Source organism: Ciconia boyciana, chromosome 6 (genome assembly GCF_034638445.1).
Source record: "Ciconia boyciana chromosome 6, ASM3463844v1, whole genome shotgun sequence".
In the NCBI taxonomy this organism is placed as follows: Eukaryota; Metazoa; Chordata; class Aves; order Ciconiiformes; family Ciconiidae; genus Ciconia; species Ciconia boyciana.
In genome coordinates this window covers 59,163,670-59,189,481 of record NC_132939.1, presented here as the reverse complement: position 1 = coordinate 59,189,481, position 25,812 = coordinate 59,163,670, and the positions used below count along the sequence as shown (strand labels likewise).

Below are 25,812 nucleotides of genomic sequence, written 5' to 3'. Positions count from 1 at the left end.
AGCTGCCTTTCACATGACCTCCCACTCTACCTATTCCCAACACAAAGCTCCCAACATGCTTTCTTTATTTAATGCATCAAAACATCTTTTTAAATGATGGAAAATGTAGCCGTTACTCAAGGCTGCCCTTGAGTGATAGCTTTATCTATTTTGTCTATTGCCAGAAGGACACAGTGTGGTCCTGGAGAGTCTCTGGACAAGGTAATAACAGAGAGTTGCTTCATCAAAGCTCTCCCCATGAGGGACGAGATCTATAATCTTTGTTTTTAGTGGAACAGACTAACATCTCCGAAGGCATAGTAGGCGTCAAAATACAGTGCTTCTGAGCTCTGTATGCAAAAGGTCAGGCAGTGTTTAATCCTGGGGGTGACCTCATGGACCTCAAGGGAATTTCATCAAGGATGTAGTTAGTCTGTATTTTGCAATAATCTGTAGGAAATAAGCTTGGCATTTCAGAGATAAAGTTCGCAAGCAGTACCATTCCAGTCACCCAACGTGCTTTGTAGACGGGATTTCTGTGACTGTTTATTTCTAAAAAAGTCTCATGTTCAAAACTGAAACTTTCAGCCCTTACTCGGGCAAAATTTACACAGAAACCAGTAGGAATACTGCCTAGAGCAGAGTGAAATAAAAGCTGGAGGATCTGGTGCTGTGTTATTTGGCTCATGCTGCAAAACTTCAGCAAATTTGTCTCTAGCAAGCAAAGTGAGCAGTTTTGACAGCTTTTATTATATTGAATTATAATGACAAATAGGGGCATTGATTTGTAGAACATTTGAAAGCGTGATAAACACAGTCCTAATGAGAAAGATGTCTCTTTTTATTTGACAGAACACCACTGTTTTTTCTTGTGCATACTCTAGGTGCACCAACAAAAATAAAAGACCTGGTTATTTGGGGCAAAATTCCTGAAATATTATTCTCTAAATCTGTAAGCTTTCACTTATTACTTTTTATTCCCAGAAGTATTTGATGACTTTATTGTTCACAAAAACTGTAACAGTAATAAAAGAAAATAAAATCATTAGTGCATAGAGTACCTCAGTGTTTTATTATGAATTCAAGTATGAATTTAAAGTCAGACATGCTTTTCAAAATCTTAATTTTTAAAAATCTTATTGTACAGAGGTGCTCACAATAAGGGGATTCCTTTTATATCCCTTATGCAGTTATAGCCCTTGGGTTGTTTAACTCCAGTTTCACCCACCACGGTGCTTTTTGAACTTTGAAGCCTACAGTGAGTAACTTGTACTATAAAAGAAAATAATTTTACATCCACATTCACATAACAGTTGTAGCAGGCTCTTCAGAGAATGATCTGTTTGGAAAGCAGCTAGTTTGTTATGGGTGCTGCCATAAATAGCAACAATAGCAAGATAATTTCGCTTATCCACCAGTAACACTTGCAAGTGAAGGCATTTTGCCACAGCTGTTAGGGATTCAATCACTTCTAACAAGGTGTTTAGTCCAGGATGTTGGCATTTTCCGTGAGTGTTGATTTCACTCAAAACTGTTTAGTGCTTCTGTCTGTTGTCTTTCTAAACTTGCATCTGTCTCTATATAATCTAATACCTTCTTTAAATGTGAAGACTTGCACTGAGCCTGTGCAGATTCATTCTGTTATGCCAGTTCCCACACTCAGACCCATATATTTCATCACCTGCGCTACTTTTGATATAGCATTGAAATGGAACTGGGAGGTTATTGCTATTCACACAAGCGTACTCACGTGTCCAAGCCCTCCCCACAGGTACACATGCATATGCATGCCCTTCACACACACACACGTATGTCCCTGCGAGCACATGTGCTCCTTTGGTGTTGTGAAACTTGCTTTTTTCTAATTTTCTGAGGAATTTTCAGGAGACTTAGCTCAGCTGTGTCTCTGCTGGCTGAGCCTTTCCACTTACTTCTTACTTACTTTTCACTTGCCCATTTCTCTCTGTCCTCCCTCCATGCCTGCCTCAAACACTGTTGCAGCCTGCTGAGATCAAGCCCAGGAGCCACCCGGGGCAGGGATGCTTCTCCTAGTGCATCCTGACAGCGTTGCGTGTTCTCTGCAAGTGCATCAGCCCAGGAACTCGCTCCGTGTGTGCGGATGCGGTAGGGTGCAGGACCAGATGAGAGGGAGCTGCCAAGAAAGCCACAGGAGCAGAATGCATATGGAAATGAAGCAAGATATGACAAATATATATTCCTGGTTTAGGTGGGTGCACAAGAAACAGCTGCCGCTGGGGCAGCCTCAGGTCATCCAAACCGTGCTGAGAAGAGGCACAGCTAAAGGAATTTTTCATGTGTTGTCACATCCTCAAGGCTTGTTTTTCAGAGCACAGAAATGCTTTTTATTGTCTTGGAAGCCACCTCCTGCACATTTACAACTTTTAAATCAGCCTTACTTGGATTCAGCGGAATTAGGGATAGGGAAATCCTATTAGGTCCCATTATCATTTGAGCTACCAGAGCAGTATTTTTCTATATGTTAATTTGCCAAGCACTGTGTTCATGTTTAAATAACTCAGTGTAATAACCATGTAATTATTGTCTATGCCCCTTAATACGTGTTCATATGTTTGAAAAAAGATTTTTAATATTTCTCTTAGAGTTCAAACACCTTCCTGCCTCTTCTAACCCTTTCAACCACTCCTCCTCTTCAAGAAGATCATGTTAACTTAATTTTGTAGATGAGGCAGTGGAGGAAGGGCGAATCTACACTGACTGCTTACACCCTGTTTCCTTTTACCAGATTGCTTTTAGACTCCCTTTTGAATCAACTGATTCCCTTAAAAACAAAATCCAAGAGGAGGGTTTGCTCCTCGAACCTCTCCAGAAGCACAGTGAGGAAGGAAATGCCAAGTTCGACTCCTTGCACCCAACATAGACTATCCCCAGTGGCTGCTCCAAGTGATGTTTGAGAGAGTACATGTCCTCCCATGAGCTGCAGCCCTTGGAGTGGCAGGAGAGGTGGAAATCTGTTAGCATGACAGGCAGAGGTGCAGTTTATTTGGCTGAGATGGTGTTATCCCAGGACAGCAGTAGAGTGCTTCTCCCGTGCCCTCTCCCCCCCACCTTGCCAGGGCACCCCTTCCTCCTGCTCGCCTCCTGCCAGCCATCTGCACCCAGGCACACCCTGGCAGCCTCCTCACTCCATGGCCAGGGTTTCTGCAGAGCCTCGTGCTCTGGCACTGCATGGGGCAGCTCCGGGGTGTTGAGGCTGGGGGCAGCACTGCCGGGTTACCAGAACCACGAGGCTGTGCCTTCCCTCTGCAGGAGGGTTTCTGCCCTGGCCACAGGCAGGCCTGCCCCCACGACAGATGTGAAATACAGAGGTGTATGCCCAAAAGTAAGGAGCCTTCTCATCAGGGTGTTTGCCTGGTGTAGGAAAGACACCTGAGGCCAGTGAAGATGCTGGCCTGATGCCAGGAGACAACTGAGTGGAGATCTTTTACTCCCGGGTGAGAAAGAAGATGCTGCTCTGAAAGCAGAAAGCAAGTGCCTAGGAGAAGGACTGACAGCTCTCTGGCACCATGGTGACCCCCTGCATCCCCCCATGTTGCCACCAGTGTCCTGAGTGCTCCAGGCAGTGAAGGGCTTCTCCAGCTCCTGCCTTAGCCGCAGGGGAGCAGCAGCTGGGGCACCCGCCTTGCAGACTGACCCTGCAGACCTCATCAGGACACAGCTATGGAGGAGCTGGTGAGCAAGTCTGCTTTTACTTTTTTCATGCTTACTACCACTTAGGCTTTTGTATGCCAAATGCTGTATTCTGATAGTATAGGTGGTGTGCAATAGCACTGTGCTGTTGGGACACCCAGGGCCTGTTGTATATGAGTCAGACCTCTCTGCAGGCTGGTGGGTGGACAGGTCTCTTTATAGCAACGGTTACAAAAAGAGAGGGAAGATGTGGGGGAACACTTCAAAGAAGCAGATGAGTAGGTAGGAAAGAAGAAAGTGGGGGAGCAATAGGCATGGTGTTGTCTTAGAGATCTGGAGACATGTGAGTATACTTGGTAGCCTTGGAGCTACCTCCCTGACCTGGAGAGGGGTTGAAGCTCCTGGTGGCTGGAACAAAAGTAGAAAGAAACCTCTGTGCATCCTGTGTGACTGGCAGTGGTGCTGTAAAGGGACATTGCCTGTGAGGGGTATGTGGGGAAGACAGACACTGCCAGCATAGGTTTATTGGTTACCTGGCTTATGGGTGGCTTATTGGTGAACTGGCACAGGTTACGCAAGAGGCAGCAATGACCTGTCCAGCCTGTCTCCCCACGTTTGTCATCCTGAGGTCAACTAGCTGAACACATGCTCTGCTGAGAGCTTGCAGGCAGCCAGACCCATGCTTGTCTTGATATGGTGCCTGAATCACTGTAGGAGGGGGTAAGCAGAGTTTGCCCAGGTGCCGAAAAGTGTTTGGTTGCCAATATCTGAGGTAGGAGGAGAACCCCAGCTCCCGTGGCACAGAGCAGTTTCAGATAGCTGCTCTTTTGCAGTTGTCTGGTGTAGCTGGTGATTCTCTCTGAGCCTTCTGCTTAGGGCTCAGAAAAGGGAAGAGTGGCAATCTCTTTGGTTGAGGTATTTGTGGAGGATGTTAAGGAGTTTCATGGATTTGCCTGGATATCTGGAGAGTGCGCATTGGGCAAGCACCTGTACTAGCCTCCTGGTATTTTCAGTGCAGATATTTCATGAGAAGACAAACTGGCTAATCTCACAGACCTCTATCGCAATCATGGCCATGGTGGTAATAACCAGCCTTGAACTGGTTGCCAGCAACTAGTGAGAACTGGGAGTGGTAGAACTCTCTAAGGTGACAGCAAAAGTTTTTCTCTCACTGTGGGTTTCTAGAAGGCGAACTGCTGGTACAGGGAGCCTTGAAGCTGGTTTGATGTATCCAGAAGTGTTGCCTCCATTGAGAGTAATCCTAGGTGCACAGCACAAACTAGTCTTCCAGGGGTAAATGATTTCTAGAGCCAACATCTCCTCTGAGCATGAAGAGACTGACATAGAGAGCAGATGATGTTGCGTCCCATGTCAGTGCCATCAGCCTGGGGTAGCTGCCTTTATCTTTGGCATCAGTGTTGTCTATGCCTTGGAGATACTTGAGGAACAAGTCTGCCGATCTGACACAATGCCTCAAGCAAATGGACTTTTCTTTGAAGAAGAAGGCAGATCTATTGATAGGTATGAAATAGCAGCAAGGGCCGTAGGGATGAGCACAAGCAAATTGTTCAGTAGTGGCGAAACAAGTGGGAGCAGTGCTGATCATGCTGCTGCCTGCATGTTGGACAATGACTACCAGAAAGCTTAGAGCATGGCCCGCTTTTAATGTGCTTGCTAGTGCTGTGGAGCAGACAAGGGTTGGATCTGTTTCTCATATTATACATTACTTTCCTTTGGGGAATCCCTCTTTCTCTGTATAACACAAAGCACAAGCTGTAACAGGCTCTATTACATTATCCAAGAGATGTTGTGCTGGAGAGCATCCCTGGAAATCTTCCCCTCACTCTGAGGCGAGATCACACTTAGCTAGATGGTCCCCGGGAGAAATTCCTGTAACTCTTCCTCGACACTTCCAGTGATGCGGCATCAGCTACAAACAGAGGCTGCAATGCTTCACTCCCCTGGCACTTAATTTATTTTTTTCCTCCTGACCTCAACGTATCTTTGCTGCAAGTCAAGCTTGCACTTTCTTGTGCATACAGCAAACCTTTATTTTGGTAACAGCCTTTCCTTCATATTGACAACTCTTTGGTGGCCTCTTTCTCTCTATCAAGGCTTCTCTTTCCCAAAGCACTTAATCTTCCTGCTGTGCTCCGCCGGCCTCTCTCTGGCTTCCCTGCACTGCTCTTCTGATGTGAGCTTTGTGTCCCTGTTGACCTTGTTGGCAATTTAGGTCTAACATTCAATGTGTAACACAAACCTAGGAGTGAGGCGACTTGCTCCAAAGACCAGGACCCTGACTGAATTCTAGCATGTGGTTTTCCTAAAGGATAATAACTCTACGAGAATTTGGTGACCCCTCTGTAAGTCCTAGGGAGGAGAGTGCTGGCCAAGGCCTGGGGAGTTCTTCTGTGGCATGTTGGCCCTCCCTGCTCCATCTGCTTTCTATTGCGCTTGAAAAGGAAATGAACTGAGCTAAATGATTTCAAAGTGACATTCCCCACACTGCACTCTAATTCCGTAATTGCCAGCTCCATGCAGTTCCCAGTACTAAAATGTTTAAAATAATAGCCTTCGAAAAGAGCCAAGGCTTCGAAAGGGCCATACACCACCTCTGCTGGAGCAGTAAAATGGTGGCAGAATAATTTCCATATGCAGTGGATGGGTGTTTGGTTATCTGGGGGTCGAGCATAGTTTCTTCCTTTGCCAGGAATTTCTCTAAGCCAGGAGTCAAAATTACTTTTTTCCTTTGTGAACTCCTTTAAATGCTGCATTGACTGATATATCAGCCGTGGTTTGGTCTCCAGCTGACCGTTCAAGCTTGCTGGTGCAAATTTTTGAACAGACAAAAGAAACTTTCTTTTTTTTTAACATGGACTACTCTGATCTCCATATAGGTAGAGGAGGTGAAATAAATTTTTACTCTCAGCCCTTTGATCTGATTCATTTCCCATATGCCGTTCTGTAAATGCCTCTGTGGCAATGATAGCAGCTTGGTTTAGTCTGACATCCATTAACTACATCTTAAGTGTGATGTAACATCTGGGACAAGAAAGACAATGCTCAGCCAGCTGACAGTGGGCAGCCACCAAAGATTTGTTGGCCAGTGGTGGTTTGTACACCACAGCTCAGGAACTGCTGGCTTAGAGACTTCAGCGTGCAAACCTGTGAGACTAATTGTGCTTTTTACTAAACCATTTGCTGGTTTGTGTTGCATTCATTCTCTAACGCTATCTCCATTTGCTCCATGCACACCTCATATTTTCCCTCCCCTTATATTTTTTGTCAGATGTTTTTATTTCTTGAAATCTACCTCTGAAACAGTTCTGCACTTTTGGTATAATGTATCTACCAGCATGGTTGACTTTGCTGCGTAGTATCAAGTCCACTTCTGGAACTCATCAGGTTATTGTAAAGACTATTGTATGTATTCCATTAAATGAATATTTTATATGTATATCTTGCCATACCTTTAAACAACACTTCTGTTGGTTTTGACAGAGATAATTCAGCTTTTTTCTTAAAGTAGAAAATAACCAGAATAAAAATAGCAAGCGATATCTCCAGCAACGAGCAGTCAGAATTTATGTTCTCAGTGTGCATGGCTCTGAAGATGTGATGATTCCATTCAGCTGAGCATCAAAAAGATCAAAAGACTTTACTGAAGTGTAACCGTCACTTTGATCAGAAAGCTGTATTGGAAACTTAATGAAAATTAGTGGCTGCTTTTGACAGTTGTGGTTCTTCCTATTTCTAGTTGTGGTGTTGATACTATGGGAAAATAACCTGACCCTGTTGAGTCCAGACACTATGGTTGGGTTTTGGGTGAGAGATTAGATCAGGCTTTCCTTTTTTTCAGTAAATATAGTTGCCTTGAACTTTGGCTCCATCCAGCTGATTTCTGAAGTTGGACTTTTTTTCTTTTTGTCCTGATCGCAAGTTATTTTATTCATTCCAGATTTTCCAGCTTCCTCAATAATTCCTGAAGTGGATGCTATTTCCTACTCTGGGCAGGAGAAATGATCCAATACCTGAGCCCCTAGACTGAGACTTGGAAAGTTTTGGTAGAATTGTGTGGAAAAAGCTGGCCATATTTTGTGGGAGAGTTCAATGACTTGAAGTTTGGTTTTGTTGCAACTCCATTGTCCTTGACTTTACAGAAATCACTATGGAGGCTAGAGAAGACTGTAGGATGGAGGTAGTTCAGGAGGTTGACTGCTGGGGTGGTGGCAGGGAATGAGTCAGGAATGAAGAATGCACGTCACTCCATGGGAAGCTTTTTGACTGACCCTTCCTCTGCATTCTCTCACTCAGGTGGTGACTGAATATGGCTTTGAAGTGATTTGCCCCCAACTAAATATAAAGAGCTGGGGGCAAATCAACCTGCTTTTCTCAGCTTGGTTCTGAAGTTTTCTAGAAAACTCTTGGTTCAGTGTATTCTGCATTCTTTCTTAGAGTGGGATCTTAGTTTCTCTGGAAAAAAAAAAAATGTTCTTTTGCTATTGTGTTTTTATTTTTTAAATCCCTCTAAAAAAAATTCTCAAATTTAAAGTTGGGGCATTAATTTCCTTAAGTCTTTTATTTTGTGGTCTAATCCTTAGAGAAGCAGCATATTACACACAATCAGATGGTGATCTCAACTTTAAAAAAAAATAAGACCTATCAGTTAGTCCCAGTGTGGGACCCTAAATAAGTGCCTGCAGATGAGGCACTCCAAAGGCTCTTGTCTCTCTCCCTAACCAGCTTCTACAAACACCAGCTGTAGTCATGTTCAGAGGTTAAACTGACTAGATTTGGGTTGAATTAACATACTGAATTAAAGCCCAGCTCTGAACTTTATAGCATTCAAAGTTTATTGCATGCTAGATTTGAAGCCCGATGGTGACCAGACCACACCTTCCCATTGTTGTAATTCTTCTGCTCCAGACATGGGGACCATCTTCAGAGTGGACAGTGGAAACCAGGCAGAAATGTTCTTACACACCTGCCCTCACCCTTGGAAGCAGCAGCAGCACTTGTCCTCAATTTCTGTTTTTTCGGCAGAAGTCAGCTGGCAATTTTGCTGGCATTGGCTCTCTTGTGATGCAGAGAGCCGTCTGCCTTGCCCAGAGCTCAAGCTGTCCTCGGCTCCTCTGCAGAACCAGCTTTGCAGGGGAATGTCCATTTTTTTTTCCAGAAAGTGACCGCTTCCAACAATGGTTGGTGCCAGCTTGCTCAGAAAAATTAAGCGGGTGGTTAAAGATTAGCTTGTGGCCTGAAGGCTATGGCCTTTTGAAAGAATCTTGTTTAAAAAAAACAGACAGAAAAAAAACCAAACCGGAGGAGTTGTTTTGAGTTCTCTTCAGTAAAAGGAGCAGTTGATAGCAGAATGGCGTGTTTCTTCGGTGACACCTCGCATCCCTCACAATGAATATATCTAAATTCTTGTTTCCTGAACCCTGGAGAGGAGTCAAGCGTCCAAAGAGAGTTTCTTTGCTCACGGGTCCAAGACTTCTGCGTTCAGCACGCTGGGCAGACAGTTTGTCTCCACTTTCCTCGGGAGCGCGTTGCCAGAGCTTGCCTGGCTGCTTCTGACAGCCAGTATTTCCCACTGCAGAGCAGGCTGCTGCTTCCTCCCTGGGTGTATCAGCCGCCCAGAAAGCCCAGCAGACAGCTTGGACCCTGCCATTCCCAAGCCGTATGCACTAGCCCGTGTGCAATGTGGGCCGTAATCCCAGCTTTTGCTATAAACAAAAGAGAATATAGATGTTCCTGCAGTTAGCCTGAGCAGCCGTCAGCCATGCTCCCCATGGCCCCGGTGAGGCTGCGTGACCGCCTGGCCTCCACCATTGCAGCAGTGGGGATGAGCCATGAAGTTTTCCTCCTAATTCCTAGGTTGCTTTATGCCCTGAAGCTTGCAAGCATAAAGCTTTCCAAAGCACTTGGCTTTATAAAATGCTTGTAATTCTGGGTATTTTTATTATCCGTGTGAAGGCTTCCGCCAGTGTAACTTCATGGATTTCTAGCAGAATTATTCTTGATTTCTATCCATGTGAGACGAGGATCATATTCCAGGACTTTTCAGCCTGGGACCATTATATTTTCAATTGGAAGTGTCAGCATTTTGTCTATAGACATTTCCAAACCTAAATTATTCTGATCTTTGAGTTCCACCAATTTATTTCATTGATATTTTGATTTCTTGGCCTTTTTAGGGTGGAAATGAAAGTTGAAATAACAGGATTCCCTCCAGATTGGAAATTCTGCTTTTTGAGCAGGTCTTATGCAGCATGGGATTCTTTCGTTGCCTAATTTAACATATATATATATGTATATATACATCTCTCTGTAATGAGCACCTTGGGACCCTGAATAAAAGTTCATTACAGTTGAGTGTTCCTTGTAACGGCATTTGGCAATTCACCAATAAATGGAGAAGTGTCCAATTTTAATCCAGCAGGAATTGTATAGTAACTTCATGGATAAGCTTCATATTGATCAACTTTTAAAAATATCTTGTAAGGAATACAATAAATACTTGAGAATAGAAAACTTATCTATTTACAAGCTAAACACAGCTTGCAGTGAAGAAAGCAAGAGAAGTAAACCCATGATACCCAGGTCAGTCTCATGTCCTTGAGATTTTTCTGTGTGGGAATTTGGCACAAGCAGATCTACTATGGCAAAATGAGAGTGTTTTGAGCATGCTGAGCATCCCTTTTAAGCTCCCCCAGGCAGCTGTTTCACACTCCCCTCTTCTCCCTGCATGCCTCCTCTTCATCTCTGATGTTTGGAGCTGTTGCTCTGCTGACCTTCGTCTTTCTCAAACCAACTTCTCTGCCTTGCAGACCTTTCTTTAAACAAAGACCTACCAATGTATCTTTAAACATTTAGTTCAAAACCTTTGTTTCACATTTTAATTTCCCCTCTTCCCTCTCTTTCCCCTCTATCACCAGGCTTTTCAGGACTGTGGCACCTGCTTTTGGGAGGAGCCCTTGGAGGGAGACAGGGAGGGCAAGAGTGCATCTTCATGGCTAGGAATACACAGGGGAAAGTAATTTAACTTTGTTTCTTTCCATCCATCTAGTACCAGAAGCTTTCTGTTTCTGGATGGAGACAAAATGAATTTTTCCCTTGTGGTGTTTTCTGGTTGCATGATAGCTTAAATGTTCCTGTTCCCTGGGGGTCAGTGGGGACAATGGGTGTGGAGCACCTCTGAAAATCCTTCTTCTTAGGAAGCCCTGCCTGGAAAGGCTGGGCTAGGTCAGGCTTGGCCCTGCATGGCTACAGACCAACTCTGAATTGGGCCTGGACACACATGACATATGCCGACCCAATGGCTCAGCTAGTCTTTTGCTATTTTTGTCTTTTCTTTAGGGAGACAGATTGACTGCTTAACACAGCGCTTAATTCTCAGGTCACGATCTGCATGTCTTCAGGTCATAGGGGAATTTTGGCTTGCCAAGTGTTAAACCTTCTGTGTTTATAAGTGTTAAACCTTAATGTGGTTACTGCTCGCTGCTCTATGTGGTTTTTTTCAGTCTTGTGAAGAATATGACATATAGCTTAAGGGCACTGCAGACAGTAACTCAAGCTTTGTTTAAGACATCGCAGCTAAAAATGTTTCATGCTACTAACACATTATGGTAATGTGGGACGCTTTACGCTGTGTAAATATAAAACTTGCATGTTATGAGAATGAGATATTTTATATTTTCTTGCCAAGTGAAATATTTGCTTAATTTTTTTTTATAATATTGATTTGTACATCATTAAAAAAACACTATATTTTGTTAGCTTTTGTATGAATTAGAGGATGGAATCTTAAATTTATTTTAAAAATAGAAACCACATCATGCAACCATTTCTACACGATGTGGGAGTGCTGACCTCTTTAGTCACTTACAAAGCACAGCATGGCTCAGTAGGGATGTCTGGTTGGCTTTTCCAGTCGCTGCAGTGCTGAGAGCCTGCAGGTGAATGCCACGTGGGGAGGACATACTTTCTTCAGTCTTCCCACCTTCTTACTTATTTCTCTGATAGCTTTGGATCAGCACAAAATTCTTGTCCCACTGAGCATCTGCTGAGCTCAGTGATCTGCTGAAGTCAATCAACCTCTGCTGACCTCAGTGATTTCCCTAAGAACCATCGTGTATATGGAGGATTTCCTGTCTTTAAGACCTACATTTTAAGGGCCTGTCCCAAAACTCACCGAGTCGATGGCAAGCCTTTAACTGACCTAAATAGGCTTTAAATTGAGTCTTATTGCAGAATTTGCTAGTGGAATACAACGGGGATTTTGTGTCCTGGTATGTTTTAAGCAGAAGTGCCTTTCTGCTTCTGGACAAAGAGGGTAAAGCTGTATTTGTGTGGGACAGGGGATCGGTTCCTGATGTGGCTCCAGGGAAGTACTCGTATGTAAGAGGCCATGAACAACTCTTCTGCAAGCATTGAGAATTGTTTAAAAAGCCACTTGGCAGCTTTTTAGTCTAGTTACAAAAATGTGTGCAAATCTTATTTCAAGGTAAGTGGAAAAAAACAAATACTGAGCTATTAAATTTAATCTCTAACCAGAGCATTGTAATAAATAAAGAAGGAAGAAAATACCTAACTACCAAAGAACCATGCAAATCTATTAGGTCTTGTAAGTTTGTGTTTGTCTGGACTCCAACCAATGCCTGGTTGCACACTATAAATTTGCAGGTGGTATTTCTGTTTGATTTCCTTCAGTCCTCCAGAGCTACCTCTTCTCTAGGTGGAGGATGTGCGGAGGTGTTACTTAGCCGTATGAGAAAGTCTTACACACACTTGGATGAGGTCTTGCTATAAAAAGCAGTGATTATTTTGCCTTGTATGTACTGGTTAAGGGACAAGACCTATATAACAAGGTACTTTGCTATTTCGTTGTTATGGAGCAATTGCTGGCATGTTACGATGTGTTATTATAGGAAGCCAAATTCTGATCTCATTTGTAAATATGCAACCTTTATAGAATATAAGAGGCTCAGATGAATGTAAATGAGAGCAGGAGTTTACTTCATTCTTTAGAAATTTAAAGCAAAGTACAATCATAGAAAAACAGGGTGAAAGAGTCCTCAACAGATCCTCAGTCATCAGTGTGGATCAAGGTAGGACCAATTATGTCTGTATCATTCCTCTCAGCTGTTCATTTAAATCGCACTAGAAGATAATCCAGTATGGGAAACCACTCCTTCCCCAGACGATATACTCCAATCCTTCACAGTTAGGTTTTCCTTATGTCAAACCTGAATCTTCCCTATTGCAACCTTAATCCAATTCCTTTTTGTCCTATCTACCATGCAATATTGCACTACTAATCTGATTTTCATTTTGCTAGGAATATTTTCCTGTGTTTTCTACCTCGAGGTGTTCACAGACATGTTTTCCAACAGAACAATTGTAATTTAATTAAGGTGCTATGGGGCAACAAGAATAGAAACTACATCTACTAACAACAGTCATATCTCTGCTTCTGTGTGTAATAGAAAAACAATTTAATTAAGTGCCTTCGCTTAGTCAAGTGGGTTTGCAGTCTGAGTTTGCCGTTCCTGTTAATGGAGCCAAATTTGTTTATTTTTGGGGATTCCAAAAATTCATGTAACCATTTTCCAAGAATGGCTATTGTCAGCAGAATGATAATAATCTTGAATCATTTGTGCTGGGTTGTGACAAGGATTTCCATTCCTGAAGAGATAGCAATTGAAAGGCAGGAGTACGTGCAGTTACAAACTGTGGTGGGCATGTACGGTGTTGATAAATGTGAAGAGGACAGAGGAGCTTTTAAGAGACCAGCCAGGCAACAGAGAGAAGGGGATTGTTCAAGGTAGGGCACTACAGACTTGGCAAAGGAGATGAAAACTTTGTCCCTGTAAAGGAAACTTTCTAAAAATGCCTCACCGTTGGCTCTACTCCACTGACATTAGTGAGGCTGGAAGACGTAGGAATAGCCTAAAGGATTTAAAAGCATGAGTGGGAGTTCTCTGCTGTGCCATACTGGTGGAGCTGGAGAAGTGCTTGCAGCAGCGGGAAATCCTTAGCGAATATCCCTAGTGTAGACAGGGCCCCATGGAGCCGTTAAGAGTTAAATCTGCAGGAAATAAAAAGAGGGGGAGGGAGTGTGAGAGATGCAGTACAGACCGTTCCTAATAGGAGTAAAACTGCACATAGCCCAGAATACAATATACGGAATATAATTGAAAAAGATGTTTTGAATGAACAATAACCTTTAAATTCTTTAGTGTGTGTTCTCTGAGCTGTAGAATGTTCTGATTGTTAAGGCAATTAGCTTTTAAAAATAGTTATTTTTTTAGATTTTAATTACATGCTGCATTTTGCCTTTGTTATTAGATGGGGTCAGTAAGGTTACTGAAGTAATTATTGCGCTCTGCTTGGCACTGGTTAAAGCATAACTGGAGTAACTGCATTCAATTCTGTATGAAAAACGTGGACAGATTGAAGAATTTAGAGGAGTGGAAGAAAGATGGTAAGAAGTTTGGCATTCAGATCTAAGAGGAAAGGTTAAGATAACTTGGCACCTTTAGCCTAAAGGCAAAAGAAGAGTGTGGGGAACATAATAACGGGAGACATAAAGGAATGTTATAAAGAGGACAAGGATCAATTATTCTCATTAGTCAACAAGGATGGGACAAATAATAATTGGCTGAAGCAGAAGGGAAGTTTTAGGTTAAATATTAGGCAAAACTGTAGAAGAACTGTTCGGCAGTTGGACAAGCTGCCAAGGGCCATTGGACAATCACTGTCGTTGGAGTTATTCAAGGCCAGACACCCATCTACAGGAACAGTTATAGAATAATTAAATCAATCCTGCCACAGGCAGAGGGGTGGGCAAGGGGTCCTTCTGGCCTCAGTGACCAAGATTTTGTTACGGATCTACTTTTTCAGGATTCACACCCATCCCCTATGTTGTAAACTATCGAGTCTGCTTCAGCCTCCGCTAAAATCAAGGGGGAGAGCAACAGTTTAAAGCTGCTCTTTGTAGAGTCAGAAAACATGTGAGACATAAAATTAGCCCCTGATCTGTGGCCATGCATTTCTTTTTACAGCTTCTTAGAATCAGACTTCCTCTCCTCTGGGTGTCTCTGCTTTGTCCCTTTGAAAATATGAGCTCTGGGAGAATAAAGTAGTAACCAAAACAGAGTAGAATGGCTTTGGACTTATTCATTGCTATTCACTACTTTATGGCAGCTTTTAGAAATTGAATTGTAAATAACCTCTGTGTTTTATTGACAATATGCTCCTCATCTTCCCTACTACTTATATGGAAGAAACTGATCATGCCGAGTGCAAACTGGGCCTTCCTGGTATCAGCAGACCTCTTCTCATGGATTCTTTGAGATGCTGAAAACAGAGCAAACCAGGAGAAACTCTACAAAAAGTTGCTCTGGTACACAACGGTTACCAGCCAGATGTGGCCCAAAGATTGGCCTGGACAGGTTCTCCTTCCAGCTGTATGGTGAATGTCAAAGATGGCTCCAAATATTGGTCCAAATTTCAGAGGTACATTGTGCTGTTTTCGGCACATCCAAGATTAGAATCTGGCTGCCTGATGGACAAAAATGAGGTGGCTTACATGCGCTCTGAGAGGCACTGCAGAGATGATATAAAGGGCAGCGAGCTAATTTGTATTGCTAATAGTGGTCTTAAAGTGGTAATTACATATGCAATTATAAACCATGAGCCCAGCCTGTTTATTTTTCCCCTCCAGTGCTAATGAAAAACAAAGTAGTCTTAGTGTTTTGTGAGATCCTGAATGTAAGGCAAGCAATCATTCGGCTGACTAACTGGAAGGCAGAGGCACAGTACGACATTGCTTGGGTTAAAAAGAAAAAAAAAGAAAAAAACAAAAAAAGAGTGCTAGTGGTGAAGATTTAAATCCCCAGAATAATGGCAAAGTCACACAAAATCCTTATATTTGCTAAGCCTGAAAACACTGAGCAACCCCTAGTGTCTGGAATGCCCTGTCCGGCCATGCTCTGTCCACTTCTAGCCAGTAACATTATCTCAGAGATACAGGGATATGTCTGCCGTGAAGATTACCTATCTTTGCTGAATCAGGAGACTAGAAAACAGTCACAGAGCAGGAGATGCCATTGTGATGTGATGCGCGACCCCATGTGCAAACTAAACAACCCCATGACCGTAACCGTGAGATGCCTTCACTAAGCTCCATCGCTCTTTTTTTCTCCCCACTCCCATTTCTCTTGACATAAAGTGAAAGGTGCTGGGATGCTTTGAGGGGGGTGGTGTGGGAAGGCTCCCTGTGACTTGGGAGCCCTGGGAAGGCTGAGCTGGGAAAAGTCCCCCCTGGGGGACCTGCAGTGGGTCTGTGTGCTGGCTGGTTACTTCCAGCCAGAGGGTAGGAAGGGCTGATGGGCACCCACCTTGCTCCCTATCATGGCCCTTGTACGCCCAGGGACTCCATGAGGATCCATGGCCGTCTCATCTCCAGGCTTCACTCTCCCTCACTCTGAGGATGCTCAGATCCTCTTCTGCAAAGCATGGAAAGAGAAAGGGGAGATGTTTTACGCAGGCCTGTTTTTCTGCTCTTGTGGAGTCGAAAGAGACCATTTCATTGCATTAACTCTGTATTTCTTTTCTAAAAGCAGATTGTACTTTTGATGAATATCTAATATTTAACATCCATTAAAAACAAGCAAACAATGGTCTTCAAATTTAGTTATCCTTGGCAAATATTATCGATACGTATATGTCTAATAGGTCATGCATCTAAGCGGGGGGGGGGAATGAACCTTTTCTTCTGTAATGTCTATTAATGAGTCTACGTGCAAAACTTCATCCAATGGTTTTTGGAACTATAAACCCTTCCTTTCTTGGCTTAGTTCTTCAGGCTCTGCTAACTTTTTTTTTTTCCTGCCGTCTCATCCTGGACTAATTCACATGTGAATGTGAGGGGGAAGAGTACCTTCACCACCCCTTCAGTGCTGAATTGAAGCAGCCTGGAGGGCCAAGAGGCCAGGCATTTCTGCCTACAAAAGTCGCTGATGTATTAGCGTGGAGGGCAACACAGTCCTAACAACACCGGTACTTAATAACTCAAAGCTGCTTGGCATGGCCGTGCTTTTTCTGCTTGTGGGTCTCCTCGCCTGCTAGCACCACTTTGTAACCTTGGACACCCTCGAGACCCAACCCCCTCGCTTTTAATTCAGTCGGGAACTTGTGACATAACAGCATTAAGGCTCTGCCCGCTCTGGCTTTTTCTGTGATGGGGGTGTTAAACAAGATTCCTGCTACAAAGTTGAAAGAGTAGAGGAAGAAAATCCAGCATGACTTTGGGGTAGTGCAAACGAGTCATAGAAAACTCACTCTAGAGATATCTCCAGAGACTAGTCAAGACAAAAGTTACAGCACAAGCATTTGGAAGGGGGCCACTGCAAACAATTTGTCCTCATTCCAGTTGAGCAACTGTAAGCAGGGACATTTTCAACACAGGCCATTTAGGGACAGAAGGAAAGATTGGATGGCACTAAAAGAAACTACACAAATACATGGTGATAGGATGACTCGGCCACCCGCCACACATACTCTGCTGCTTCATTGTTCTTTCTCCTATCATCCTGACATCTGAAAAGGTCCCACCCCGGCACAGCAGCACGACACAGTGGAGACCAGCATAAATTAACTCCCGGTGAAAAAATCACCTTCCTCGGCTGGCCTCTGTTTGGCAGGGAGGGAGGGCAGGGGCCCTATGTGTGGCAGGAGCTGAGGACAACGGGGTAAAAAAGGATTTTGCTTGTCAAAGTGAGCAATATAGAACACATAGGGAGAAAAGATGCTTTGCTCTGCTGTGACAGATTTTGCTCTGTGAGTCTTGGGTTTAAAGGGCTGCAGTCATCCTGCTTTTTGAGGAAATGCTTGGATATAGTTATTCCAATGTCTTTAATCCTTCTCTTCCCCCTAACTTAGAAGCTGTTCTTGCTCTGCTATTTTCCCCAGCATGCTAAAGGCACCATACCTTTCCGTGGAAAGTTTCTGCTGCCCTCTCTGATTTTGTATTCATGCTGCATAAAAAAGAACAAGACCTCCCTCCAGCACCTTGGCATGGGGTGGGGAGTTGGATGGGAGGACGGTGCATGATAGAAATATTATGTAAGCAAGGTCTGAATGTCTGCAGCCTCAGCTCTAGACAGCCATTGTCCACAGATATTTTAAAACAGCTTTCCCCCCCCCCCCCCCCTTCTTAGCACCACATCACAATACAGTTTCATTCAGTGAAGAGCTGGCATTCGGGGGCTGGATGGCTTAGCTGGCCCATTTTGGGATGGGGCGCCTTTCATCTGTAGGTCACTGCTTTGAATTCTGCCCACATTGTTGGCAACCGGGAGCCCTTCTCTTCTGATGGCAGCGCAGCAGCATATGCAAAATTGCTAGGAAGTCTCCGATCCTAGACACCATGTCTAGATCATAAAAGCTACCGTAACAATTGAGTCTAAATGGCACCCTTCTTGGCAGCTGAAGCAGAGGCCAAGCAATAAAAGGGCTATGGAGAATGGACTACTGTCTAGCATCTATAAGCTAATAGTGAGGAACACTGGTGAGGGAGTGTGAGAAAGTATGCACGGCCCATGAAGGCTCTTTTGGGTGAAGAAAGAGAATTTCAGTCTCCTAGGCTGAAAGGCCATCACCTTTCAATAGCAGAAGAATCATTTACAAATGTGAGAACAAAACCATTGTTAGTCCTCGTGCCTTTAACAATGCTGCTTCCTGTTGGCATCTTCTGCTTACGAATAGCACAGTCCCACGATTTGTATCTTCACAGTGCTGCACGAGCACTAACTAATTAATCCTTTCTCACCCCTCTGAGGCAAGTAGTTTTTTATTTTTAATGGTCTGTAGTGGAGATGTCTTCCTTAAAACGGTTGCAGATATGTTTATAAAGGCTACATAATACTGACTACACAGCGTACGCTAACCGTAGGTTTTCGGCATTTGATACAGCTATTCCATTTCAGGTAGGCTACGCCCACTTATATGTTTTGCTGAACTGAGGTCTTAATTAAAATAAATGAGAGCTAATTCTTGGAAAAAAAACTCAGAGCAGGGCAGGGTTTCAGTATAATGATACGAAACAAACAAACAACCCCTCCTTTCTGCCCCCCAAACAAATCAACTCCCCTTCATTGGAATAATCTCTGGCTGTCTGACCTTATTTATTCAGATGCTGACTGAATCATCATCTGAGCAAGTATTCCCTCCTACACCTGCAGTACTTGGGGTTATAGTTCTCCTTGGTTTTCTGCGGCAATAAGAGCTCAGTGTTACTTGGAGCTGTCTCCATCTGGCAGGCCATGAAGTCCACAAAAGCACAGAGGTCTTTCTGTAAAAATGGAGACAGCCCAGATTGCTTTCTCTTTACACAACATCTCAAGAGGACTCCGGACTTCTCTTTTTTGCAGTTATAGTCAAGTGTGCAGTCTCTTTCCCTCCTATCTACTTTTTGTGTCATGACCTCTTCTTGGGGTAAAGAACTGCGTGGGTGAGTTTGGGGGAGGGGTTGTTCTTCTCGGGAAAGCCAAATTGCAGGATGCAGCACATCTTGAGCTTGGCAGCCTTTCTCACTTCCCCAAGAGGCAGCTGAAGGGCCCAAGCAGGGGTAAGACGTTATCAGCTCACTTCTAGCGTGCCAGAGCATATCCTTACACACAGATAGTGACACACTGTGTGCACCACAGTTGACCTTCGCGGACCAAAGGAGATCCTTCGGTGGTGGCTAAGGGAATATCTCATGTCATCTGTACGCTGTTACAAGGCTGAGTACTTAACAAACGAGTAGCTCTGCAGCGTTAGCCATAAAGCGTGTACAAAAGCGAAGGCAGAAGTTAAACATTATGTTATCTGCCAGTCATTCATTGTTTGGAGGCAATATCCCAAGAGCATGGTTGAGCATTGGTGTCGTAAAGATCTATACATTGCTGTTGGAATGGGGTCATTTGTCACCATCTGGGATTATACCACTAGCAGTATACGAGCGTATTCAGACTATTATGCAGCTCCAGGTTTCAGACATATGGAAAAAGTGTAATATAGTGAGAAATTCAATCCTTTAATAGAATCCAGAGCACTCTCCAGAATGTTTTCCTTAGTTTTATTTCTTTGCAATGCAGGCTTAATAACCACTGATGTAGCATTTAAATTGGAAGAGATGCGACATCTAGATAAGCTGGGAGATCTGCTGATACCAACTGCCTTCTGATAGGAAAATCCCTTGCTGTTTCAGTGGAAAAACCCACCAGGCTTACTAGAGCCAGAGGAAGGGTATGGCACAGCTGTGGCATGCATTAACCTCTTTTGATTTTTATCTCTATAGACACCCAGAAGGGCTCCCTTATTCCAAAATAAATATTCTCAAGTAATTTTCACTCTGGAAATTGTCTTTGCACTCACCTCTTTCATGCATTGCTCATGCAAAATGCTAAAAGCATAAAAGAATTGTGACTTGTGACAGGATGCTGATGGTGCACAAGAAAACAGGAGTCCTTGTCTCCTTCCCTATCATCTACCCCTCTTTACAGACTACATTTGTGGTAGAGTAGCCATGTTGATATGACCCCACTGCTTGTCGGAGACTAGGTTGGTCTGTGCAAACCCATCAGCGACTGTAAGACACCAAAATGGTGATACCGATGAGCTCAGAAGCCAAAATGGCTTTTCTATAGTCTTGCCTGGTGGTGCCAGGCCAGCTTCCCCAGTGCTGCATAGAGTATATGAAACTAGATGCTATGTTGTTAAGGATTTGGAGCGATGGTGAAACTGGGAGGAGTTCCTGTAAGAAATTAGCTCCATTGATTGAGAAGCAGTGATCTGCTGACCAGACTCTGTGACCATCCACCAGACTCTGCTGCTGGCTGAGCATTGACAGGAGTGTCTGAAGGAATTTGATGTAATTCTGCACTTGACGTCTCCAAAAAAGGCTGTTCCTGAGATGTACCTGGCATGGCATTGTAGCCTAATGCCAGAGAAATGCAAATGTTCCCTGAAAGAAATGGTGGGGTTTTCTGAGGCCAGGAGCCTCAGAAATATATGTTGCTGTCTGGGAAAGGTACAAATAGCTACAGCTCAGTGCAAAAAACTACATTATGCTATATCTGGCTTAAGTGCTACATAGTTCTGTGGGCTGTTAACAGATGTTGCCAGAGCAACTTGTTATGACAAGTTGTGTTGTATTTCTGAACCCTGTAATGTTACTGGCACCACCTCCTCCATCTCCCAGTGATTGCGAGTTAACTTTGGTTGAGATAGATAGGTTCGCAGCCCATCCTAAACAAATACCCTTGAAGCTCCATATGAGGAACTAATGAGACTCTGAGCTAAGTTCAATGTGTGTGACAAATAGTCCTCTGATAGCCAGATCTTTGTCATCACTGTACAGGTCCATAGAGCTGGTCAGGATTTTTTAACAACAGCTACATTTTTAGGGCTAGACCAGGGGAGGAGATGACAGTGGGGGAAGAGTACAGATTGGCAGAAAATGGGGAAAGAGGGCTGGAGAGAGGCAGAGAAGCTCTGCAAAACAGCCAGCAACTAAAGTAGTCGTGTGGCAGCCCCATGCCTACATCTATATTCTAAATCAGACAAGGGAGGCATTTGTACCCAGGTGGGTAGGCTAGTTGCAATGCAATTGGATTTGGTTGGGTAGATCCCTCTGGGTCTCTTTTTTGGTAGAAAAGTTTAAACTCATCTCAATTGAATCCCATGAAAATTTTTTAGAAAACTGAAATTTTTTGGAAAATCAATCCAGTTACAGCTGTCTTAGCCAGGTTATTTTCTCACCTCATGAAAACCCTCCAAGTAAACTCTTTGGGAGAGTATATAAATGGTGCAGTACATGATATCTCAGCAAATCAGGCTAGTAGAGGATGAGCTTTTCACACAGTGAAACAGATAAATCAATGGCAGTGATGTAGGGCAGTAGGAAAGTCTGTGGAAAAAAACCCCTAGCATTTTGTAAGTCAGCGGAAAAAAACCCTGTGTTGTGTTGCTTAGTTACTTTTCTTTCCTACTGACGCAAAAGAGAAAACAATGCAGAAGATCACCTCGAAGAAGATTCCCACTTCACTGGGCCTTCCTGGTGAGTAGCCAGAAATGAGGAAAAATGAACAAAGGCTCCTTCCAAGGGACAGCAGTGGGAATGGGTGCAGTGCATGACAGCCACCATTGACCCATCTTTCTTGGTTTGTGTGAATCAAAGCAAAGTGTAATTGTGATGTAGCCCTTCTTCATCTCTCGATTACTTGACAGAACAATAACACTGAAAAGATAAACGAAGTGATAAAATAAACAAATACTCTAAAGCTTTTATAATCTAGCTGATTCTTTTCTCCCAAGCACAGCCTGCCCAGTGGCAAGATGGGGAGTCGTAGTTTGTCAAAAACAACAGTCTGCTGAGCCTGGAGAGAGAAATGCTTTGAGCAAGAGGAAACAGGCATTTCAACCACTTCGCAAAAACTGTGCCCTTAGTGTCTCTGCATATTTGATATGCTAAAAATAACTGTGTGACATGGTCTGTGATCAGGAGCCATGCTGATCACGGCTCGTCAAAGCCAGCAAGGAATGGCTCAGGCCATTACTGCCAAGAGGATGGGCTGATGTAGACCACAACTGGCTTATTCCAAAAAGCAAATAACCCTGAGGGTCTGATCTGCAAAAGTGCTGAAGTAAATGGGAGTTGTGGTTGCTCAACACTTCCACAGATCAGGCTGCTCTGTCCTCATTAGCCACGCTGCTGCTAACTCCTATAAATCCTGCAATTTCTTTTCATGCAGATAACTTATTGTGCAGGAGTATCCCAACACCTGGCCTCTGCTGATATCCTGCTACCTCCCAGCTGAGCTTCAGCCCTGGGCCTGGCTCAGAAATTGCCCCAGCTGCTCTGAGAAAAGAGAAGGGTCTTAAACGGCAGCTTCTGCACTGGAGCAGGGGCAGAGGCCCTCCACCTTGGCAAATCCTGCAGTCCCTCACAGAGTGAAAGCCCCTAAAATACTTTCACAGCATTGGTGTTCATTTTTGGTAGCCCAGCATCTGTGGATGCCTAATTTTACTAATCCTGCCTGTGATTAGCTCAGGCAGGCTGGCTGATGCATTCGCAGAAAGATGGAGCTAACGTGTGCAAGATCAGGAAAAAAGCAAAACCCTCAACAGACCAATGAAGCCAAACGAGCAGGTTTCTGGGATTTGGACGTGTCATGTCTGCCATCTAGTTACTAGTCAGGGCTTGTTCCATGTAGAAATGAAGAGTAAATAATCCAGTGCCACATAAAAGGGGAATAAATTTACTGGGACTTTTGACAAAGGAGAGAAAGATTTTCAATGGTATTTTAATTGAGGGGCTTGGAAAATAATATGATTAATAATTAAAATAAAAATATGTGAATTCCTGAACTTATTTTATTTGGCTGTAAAAATAATTGTATATGCTAAACTAATAGGCAGGAATACAAGTGATGAAGTGTTACTGCAATAATGGAGTTGAAAGCTCTGGGTCCCACTCTCAAATACAATGAGGTTGTTAGCATGAGGTCCTCTTGGCATGAGACGTGATCTGGTAAAAGTTTGACCAGTGAAGTGGAAGCCAGGACATCATAAGTTCTGTGCTGTTTTGTTCTTTGATTGATTGGGTAAGGCACAAATTGGCATAAAGAACCACTTTCAGTCTCAGTTTACCCATCTGTAAATGGAGACATATATCACAGTGATGTTATCAGACTTAATTATTGTAATGTATTTAAAGCTTCTCAGGTGTAAGGTATTATAGAAAAATGCAAAGTTTATTGTTCCTAATCTAAAGTACTATATGAGATTTTCAGTATTTGCAATCTTGTGTCTCACCTGCAACTTTAGCTGTGAATAACGTTTTGCTTTTATACACACACACATGCTCTAGCTGAAAAATAGCATTCTCTTTGCTTTCTGACAAAGCTTTCTGTAGTGTGGTTCAGCATTCAAAAATAAGGCTGCAGTTCTGTTGAGCATGGATTTAGTTTAAATCTCCAATTTAGTTAATTGTTTGAGCCATGTAAGATACTGATTTGCAGATAGTTATAAAATAGCTAAAATACTGCTTAAAGATATAGTACTGGTGAACAGTTTATTCGTGATGTAAAAGACCCCTTAACTTACAAATCAGAGTTGTTCATTATAATGAACACGAAATTTTTGCACAGGAACCGTTCATCTTTAATTTCAGCTTTTTGTACATAAAAGGGGATGCCCACAGCTATAGAAGTACCTGTGCTTGCTGTGTATAAAAGGAAGAATGAATTAAGGGTCTTCTGCTGAACATGCTACTGGTTTTGAAATACTGTGGCTTGTCAGTAGAACAAGATACTGGGTTTGCGTAAAAAGATATAAAAGGGCTGAATGACGACACTTTTAGTCTCTCTGAGCTCAGACAGTAGAAGCACTCATTGAATAGGGTAGGACATGGCTCTGTTGGCCTCAGAGTCTGGCTCAAAGATCAGTTTTCAGTTCCTGGTGTTAGACCAGGTCTCCCTGACTTACTGTCAGACGATGTCCTGGAGAGGACCTTGTAGCAGGAGCTCGGTGGGCAATAAGGGGGACATGGCAGGGCCGTGCACATGCTGCACGTTTCATCAAGTGCCATAGAGGGGAATGTGACACACCTAAGAAGGAGCAGAGCTGATACTGGACTGAGAAATTTGCATTTTTACCAAAGGTTAAATTACGTATATGAGTAACCTGCAGTAACACACTGAAGAAAAACTTGTCTCAATACCCTGCACTGAATACAGGGAATTAGGAGCCCATGCCAGAAGCAGCCAATGCCCCTCTGCTGAGGGCAGCTGTGTTTGTCAGGGAGATAGGACAAGTGTCAAAGAGAGACAATATCTCCAGGATATTCACCGTGCGCCAGCTCCCTGGCCAGGCAAACTGGCTCAGAGCAGCCCTGTACCTTGGCCTGGGACTGACAGAGGTGAGTTGGCGTCACAGTAAAATTCAAGGACCTGATCTTCCCTGTGGCTTCCTTTGGGGTGGCCCCATCTGCTCTGTTTGTCTCTGATCACAGCCCTCCAGCTTTTTTTGCCCCGAGCAAAGCTGCCATGGGGTATGTGACGGGAAGGCTGCTGCGGTCCCTGCCGGGGCTGGGCTCTCCGCAAGCACAGCTGGTCGGGGCTGCCCTCGTCTCAGATGGACGGCGCTGGGGGCAGGTGACACCTTCTTCCCTTTCACTGCTTGGAGAGGTCCTTTTTAGGCCTAATTCTCCCCTCACTAATTTTAGTCTTATGTAATTCAATTACTTTAGTGAAGTTGCCTCCTGATTTATGTCAGTGTGAGTGAACAGAGTGTCAGCCCTTGAGCCTTTTACCGAAGTATGATGTTACACTATTTCTGGACATCGTCATGTGCTGGTTGTGCAACAGATAAGAATAATGCTTGGTAAGTCATTAGTACTTCAGTTCAATTTGTGCTAAAATCATCAGCTACATCCCATTTAGTTTCTAAAGCCTCCTCATTATTGCTGCAAACATCAGACCCATGACCTGCTTTCCACTCTGTGAGAGAGGGATAAGTGAATTTAATGTGATCTCTGCATGACAAAAAGTTTTCTGCTGCTCCCCTGAAATCAGGTGGCGTCTTATCATTGACTTCAGTGAAGGTAGGATCAGGCCCAAATTTCAAACACTTAATTTTCCAGCAGAGGATCGTAAGGCTTAAACTGCTGCACTTCTTTGGCAAATAATGAATGGGACCTCATTATCTTTGTTAGGACGTGACTTTACAGAAGATTACATGCTGAAAGTATGCCACCGATAGACTGGCTCTGTCCTGAGCTGTGAAGCTTGCTCAGAGAATCAGAGACTGCTAACTTCCAAGACACTTCATTCATTCTCATATCATGAATGGTTTTGTCAATGAATGGGACTACAGACCTTGATGATCTGGTATCAGCATTTCCATTGCTAGGTACAAGCACACAGTGATGCTGTGACTACTGAGCATTATTCCTGCCCTCTTTTCAGACGAAAAGTCATCCACAGTAGCATTTACCAGAATTTCTCTCCTTGTAAGATATTATTGTGACCCTGTTCATTTACAAAGAATTTGATGTCTCTTATGAAAACAATGTACAGATTAAGAATCAAAGGAGCTGCTCCACAAATTTTACGT

General features: G+C 43.6%; 1 long non-coding RNA gene across 3 annotated transcripts in view; it reads right to left on the bottom strand.

Moving 5' to 3' along the window:
- The window catches only part of LOC140652893 (uncharacterized), a 66,165-nt gene that overhangs the window by 19,760 nt on the left and 20,593 nt on the right, over positions 1-25,812 (bottom strand). The window contains exon 3 of one of the 3 annotated variants that reach the window (XR_012042973.1): positions 12,613-13,735. The exons of the other annotated variants lie outside the window; for them this stretch is intronic. This is a non-coding gene — a long non-coding RNA (uncharacterized lncRNA). Of the gene's footprint in view, positions 1-12,612; positions 13,736-25,812 lie in introns of those variants that run through there. 3 annotated transcript variants of the gene reach the window in all.